We start from the raw sequence: 6,930 nt of genomic DNA, 5'->3' as shown, positions 1-6,930 counted from the left end.
TTCCAATTCTTGGAAGATCCCATTAGCAAGGGGCCTTCTTCTTGTATCTCACCTACCATCTCAAAAACCATCCTACGACTGCTCGCTGAGGACGTCTCATAGAGTAGTTGAACAATGTCCTGCAACTCAACACCTGGGGTGTATTGGAAATGAATAGCAATGTCCATTGATGGCACATTTAAAACGTGCAGTGAGTAAAGAGCTTTTGAATGATCTTTATGCGAGATTGATGTATTCCTTTTACGATATAATATTGGTATTTTAACTGCAGATTTGAGGAAACCATGCATAGTACGCTTTGCAGTTGATCTCCTCTGTATGTAATTTAACTACTATAAATCCAGATATTAATAAAAGCCTAAAAGAACGGTAAACATACCTTTTATACTCGTTGAACGAAGGGATCTATCCTATTTTTTTTATGAATCAGTTTTGGGGGCGTTTTGTGATGCATTACTAGTTATTAACTACTGTGTATAGAACAGTACAGTCATGATGCTAAATATTACTCTCATGTTGAAATGAATACCTTGAATCTTTAATAAAACTATCTTTGAAAGGCTTGTTTTTTAGCTCAATGTGAATCCAGACAAATATGCTCTGTTATAATATTCAGCAACCACACAAACCAAAGCATGTTTTCCTTGACTCATCTGGCGAGTTGGCAGTGAACAGGCACAGCCAATGTGTAATTCCTGTCACGGAAGTAAGAAAAAAAAACAGCTGTCACAGTCTCATCAGTTGGGAGAGTTTTGAAAACAATGCATACAGTAAAAATGTTCAAATGATTACAAACAAAGGAATACACCAACAGTATGGTGCTTCAAATATTGTCCATCATGTTGAAAATGAAAACCTTGAATCTTTAAATAAAAATCTTTTGATAGCTCGAATGTGGATACTTGTAGGTGAAGGACCATAGGACATTGATTATTAAAAATATAATCATATGTGAAGCACAGAATTCTAGAAGGACCAAATCTTTTTTTAGTGGTTTTGATGACCACTACAGGATCCATGCTGTGTGTCTTGGTGTCCCCTTGTAGGACGAGTGTCCCTGCCCGCCAGGGAAACAGTGGAGAAAACTCAACACATCTTTCAAAGGACATGATCCTGATAATTTGTGTTGTTAACACTTAATCCTAACAGTTTTTCATTAAAACCCCCCGGAGCACCTATATTTATATATCTCCACATTCAATTAGTTGCTTCAGACTTACTGTTTCCTTCAAAGGAGAAACGCGCCGTTCCCCAGCTCTCCATGCGATTAGTAAAACCTCACAAGCGTTGGAATCCATCATCGGTAATACTGTCTTTAGTGAAACGAAAATAATTATGAATCCATCACATTAAGTTAATAATACAATATAAGAGCAGTGAGTCAACTATTAACTGACACTGTTACTTATAATATCCAAATGAATCGTTTCGGTAGCTGTGTAACAACCTCGAGATGTGTCCCCCTTACCACTCCACCATTATAGTTCTCCAACATGTAGTATCGAAGTGTGTTACTACAATCAGAGTATATAAATGGATAAAAAGGCCATTTCGATTCAATCAACACAGCAGGTGTCAGAGCAGCAGCCATTTTGATGTGGACCATTGTCATGTCTTGAACTACTCATAGCAGACAGGAAATAAATGGGGACAACAACCCCTTTATAAGTGTATGGGATTTTTCGTAAAAACCAAATCTAATCTTATAATTGTATAAGTTGTGGTTCTTGTTTTCCCTGAGTGGCTGGACCATTCCAGGGATTTCAAGTATCCCACTTTATTTTTTACCCCCAGCTGGAACCAAACAGGCCCACAGCTGACCTCAGTGGTTGCTGCTGCAATCAAAAAGTCGGTCAAAGTTTTTTTGGGACTTTTATGAGAAATTGCTTTCGCAATGTGGAGAAACTGTACACCAATCTGTACTGTGTAGAAATTCATATACTAACATCGGGCGTTCGTTTACGGAGTTGCTGAGGAAAAGGGCTTGAGAGGTCGAAGTTGCAGACTTAGAAATGTTTAAGTGCAACAGCAGTGATGAAGATGATAAGACACAGACACAGGACACAAAAACATAGTAACACTGCAGCTAGACAGCGTGACTGATCCCGCTCCTCCTGACGGGTACATGAAAGTCCGTCGAAACGTCTCTAAACACCATTTTATGCGCTGCATCGGGGGGCTGTTCTTTTACCATGGTGCATTCAAATCCTTTCTCAACTGTCCTTTTGTCATGACAGATGTTGAGTGCACATTGACTGACCAATGATATACGTCTTCTGCACCTTGGTGGTCACTTTTGGGTTGCAGGGTAATGGTTATGTTGTGTAACATGTGAAACTCTTGACAGAACATATTCATCAACACTGTGATTGTTTAGCCTAACTTACAACCCCAGTGGGAAGGAGACAGAGAGACTCACCTTTTTAGAGAGAAAGAGTGGGGAATGGGACAGAAGGTATACATCATTTTCATACCTGGTTACTTCACGATATTAACTTTTTTAAGACTCAACAACTGCCTGGGACAGTTGTGTATGTACTGTCCAAATGCTGGATCAAGTTATTGGCGTAGTGTATTCAAATTAGTGATGAGGCTTCCGCAAAGGGGAGGATACACCGTTGCTAAGGCCAGTTGGGTGGAAGATGTCACGGATGTAACTGCTGTATGTTTAGGTCTATGGCTACAAGTCGATTTGTAACACGTCAGGAAGAAAAAATGAGTAAGCATCTTGAAGGTTACCTGCTCATTGTTTTGTTCTCAAGCCAGGTGAAACCGACACGTGATGTAATTTGTGGGGTCTTACTGTCACCTGATGCCTCCAGTGGCCCACAGTGATGAATAACAACACTCATCTGTGATTCAATCAATTCAATTTTATTTATTGTTCAAGTAAATACAAGAGTTATCTGATAGACCTTTACAGATAGGTAAGTTCTAACCACCACCCAGAATTTACAAGACCCAACAGTCTCAGTGAGTTTACTCCAAGCAAGCAACAGTGCGACAATGGTCGAGGAAAAAACTTCCTTTTAGGAAGAAACCTCGGACAGACCCAGCTTCTTGTAGGCGGTGTTGACGGGCCGGTTGGGGTAGAATGAAGAGTGGAAAATCAAAAACAGAAAAAAAATGCAGTTTGTAGCAGTTCTTTGTAGGAGTTCTGGCTATGAGAGGCCATGTGGGTAGTTACAAGGCACAGCAGGGGACGAGCGGCACGAACAAGTGCTAGCAGGACCATGGCCGAACAGCTGCTACCATTGAGTTTGGAGCCTCGTCTGATCAAGCGGGGAAACATGCTGTGGGAAAAAAAAGAACCATACGTGACTCCGTGGATTGACTCCCCGCAGCTAGGTTAGTACAAGCTACTCTAGGGACATGGATGCAATGAAAGGACAAGATAGAAATTAGAGGAGAGAGGAACTCATGTGTTCAAGGAAGTCCCCAGCTGTCTAAAACTAACTACAGCATAACTAAGAGAGACAGGGTAAAGAGAGGGCCTGGTCGGATAGAAACTCTCCCTAACTGGATCGGCTGTATGCCAAGTCTCCCTGTTTTATTATATGTCTCGATTATATGATAGATAGGATAGAGTGTCTCTTTTTCCTGGTTCCGTCAGAACACGTTCTGCAGCATTCGGGATCAGCTGAAGAGTCTTTTATGACTTTTTCGGAGAACCGCCTGATAGAAAAAGATTGCAGTAATCCAGCCTGAAGTAACACATGCATGGACTATTTGTCTGAATTCTTTTTAGACCAGGATATCCTGATTTTTGCAATATAGTAGTGAAAAAAGGCAGTCCCTGAATTGCTTTATGTGATAATTAACGTCATGTCCTAGTCAAAGAGATACTCCAAGATTCCTTACATGGTGCTGGAGGTATTTGGGCTTGCTACAAGGCTGACAGCTTACCACTGAATGGGCCCCCTTCTTTCACGACTCTCTCCTGCGGCTGCTGCTTAACAAGGCCTTTAATCCTGGCTTTCATGTGTGCTAAATGACCTTTTACAGTGGGTTGCAAGTGTTTTATTATGCTTATTTCAGTAGAACATTGTGGGGGAGAAAAAAATAAATTGTTAGTCTTTGTTTTCACTATATGAGGCTTACATTTCAGTCCATTAGGTGATATTTCTTTTTACCACTTTTTTAAGATGATAACATTACTAATGTATTACACGACTTCAACTTCATTATCATGTGCTACTTATATTTCTATAAAGCTGTGAACACATAAATCACAGACATCCCCAGAGTTATGTCTGTCTAAGGAGAACTAATGTCCCAACTTACTATATAACTCCAGTCACCAGAGTCCATCCAGGTACACCGCCACCAGTGGAATCCCCCGCCAAAGCCCTCTATGGTCCTCTGGATATGGCTGGTGTCGGAATAACCCCAAAGGCAAGTCCGTTGTACGGTGACATCCTCGATGTTGGTTACTGTCAAATATTTGTTTACTCATCACTCCAGGAGATCTGCTGGTACGCGTGACTCATATCCAACTGGGAACTGTTTTCCCCATGAAAGTGCTGCAAACAGGTCCTCTACTCTGGAAAGATCGATGATATGAGATTCACGTTATGTCATTACACTGTACAGTAACATTGCCAACAAAATGCAGTTATAGGTAGTTATAGGATATTGTTCCAATGGATGAAACTGTATTCACAGTGAGTCTGTAGTCTCCACTAACCTTACAGTTCCAAGGCTGTCAGAATCGGAAACAACAGGTGCTGCCCATTCTGCATAGTTCATTGGTGTTGATAGTCCTTCTTTCCAACAGTCTGTCTTTTCTTGGTCCACTTTCGCACCGCATGGCATAAGGTACAGACCTGGGACGGAAGAATCTTGGGACAGCTTAGCTTTTACATGGATGGTTGCTTTGGTTCCTTTCAGGGTGCCTAGGGGGTGCGGAGGGGCGAAAAAGAATGCAAGATTAAAATAACTGTAACTGTCTGCAGTATGCCCTTGTACGCTATTTGCAGTGGATATATAATCGTTTTGACTGATTATGGTTGCACTAAAATGACCACTGCGTCCGTCAGCTTGATAGCATTGTAAAATGCATGACATGTTCACTTCCTGTATACTTACAGTCTGTGGCAACCATGTCTTGGATCCCTTGCAACGTAACACTCTTTGTTGCTACCTGAAGTGTACCCGCGTCCTGTGGGCCGTTGTTTGAACATTGAAGTGCTTTACGTTGCACCTGGGTTTGCGATCCTGTGCATTCCTATTTGCGGCTCCTGCTGACACACGAAGTTGACATGCTTCGTCAAATGTTAATCTGTGTTCTGCTAGAGCGTCTATTGAACAAATTCCTCATTACTTCCACAACTGATCGGTCCCTAACCATCCTGCTTAACGTGTCACCGTATTTGCCAATCTGAGCTAGCCGACGTTGCTCTGCACATTCTCCACTTCACGGATTCATTAGCTTGAGACTTACGGCAATCAAACTTGTATCTCGGCACTGATTTCACTCGCTAGGATTGAAAGTGATCTTTCAACAGGCGTACGATCTGTGAAATTTTATCTTTTGCTCTGCTGGGCTGAGGAGTTTTGTATTCAAGACTGTGTCGATGCTCCCACAACGTATGAGTATGGCTCTTGCCAATCTCCGTCGGCAATCTGATTTGCCTCAAAAAACTGCTCCAAGTGTATTTCATCATACTCTTCCCAAGTCCCTGGTGTTCTTGCATCAAACGCTGCAGCGTGCCAAGGTAGTACCATCTTGTCTCACGTTAATCAACTCTCTCCCCTTTCAAGTGCCTAAAGAACAGTACCGGAACACTGCGCTCCGATCCATGCCCACCCAATTCCACCGCCAGGAGCTATTGATTGCCAGTGCCACGCATGAACACTGTTTAAATATGCAAAGGTCCTCACTATGTTTACAAAATGTGTAGTCTAATGAGTTGAGAAGTATCACGAGTACGACTGCTCATAGTTTCTCTCAGAGTAAAAGCAAGATACATCAGGTCAGACATACAGCGAGGAATGATCATGCACAAAGCACTGCCCTAAACAGCAAGAAGCCAATCTCTTGAATCTCTTCCACGAGAAGAGCTTCTTCTTCTTTTTTTTGGTATGTTGGTTGACTTTGATCTGTTCAACTTGGCGGTTTTTGAGAGTCTCTTGGCGGTGCATTACTTCCTCGAGCTGACTGTGCAGCCTTTGTATTTTTGGCGGGCTTCTGTCTGCCGGTTTTCTCTCCTCATTCTGAGTGCTGGCTTTTTCTTCTGCAGACCTCACCAGCGTCCACGCCGATTCTTGCCTCTTCTTTCTGACTCACAAAGTCCGGGTTGCGGCATGTCACCTCTTTAAGGACTTCTCTCTGTGGAGCCTTGTCATATTTCCTCAATCTCCTCTTAACGGGCTGCAAATTTTCTTGCAGACTCAGGAGTCTTGCAGCTGTCCCAAGATCTTACCACTCCAACTACCTTCTTGAGGCTCGATTTCTTCCTTCAGGCTAGGTGTCCTTTGAGGACTGCCGCAGCAATGCCCTTTCTTCCTGCTGTTCTGTGAGCACTCTATGTTGGCTGACACGACCGAAGCTGCTCGGGGACGACTCAGACTTTTCGATTCTTCTTACATTGCTGGTTGCTGGCTGGGGCCACACTGAGTTGCTGTCAAAGACTCATTTTTGTCCCTTTCAATCTCGTTGATTGTGATTTCCAACTGCAGCTGCAATGTTGATGGTCTCATAGTCCTCCATTTCATCTCGTAATTTTCATTTATACTTTGATAAATCCGTCTGACAAAGTGTTTCAGTAGTTGGTTTCTGGGGCTCAACGTGGTGTCTGATAGTTACTGTTCTTGCTTTATGAGTGTAGATGGAATGAGAAATACGAGAATGAAATGGAGGATATAGAAGATCCATCAACATTGCAGCTGCAGTTGGAAATCACAATCAAGGAGATGGAAAGGGACAAA

General features: G+C 42.4%; 1 pseudogene; it reads left to right on the top strand.

Moving 5' to 3' along the window:
• The first annotated feature begins 5,098 nt into the window (after nucleotides 1–5,098).
• LOC116670578 (T-cell-specific guanine nucleotide triphosphate-binding protein 2-like) overlaps nucleotides 5,099–6,930 on the top strand; it is a 13,089-nt pseudogene continuing 11,257 nt past the window's right edge.

This window comes from Etheostoma spectabile, chromosome 20, assembly GCF_008692095.1.
Source record: "Etheostoma spectabile isolate EspeVRDwgs_2016 chromosome 20, UIUC_Espe_1.0, whole genome shotgun sequence".
In the NCBI taxonomy this organism is placed as follows: domain Eukaryota; kingdom Metazoa; phylum Chordata; class Actinopteri; order Perciformes; family Percidae; genus Etheostoma; species Etheostoma spectabile.
Note: the sequence above shows the minus strand (reverse complement) of the source record. Positions and strands in the feature narration are given on the sequence as shown.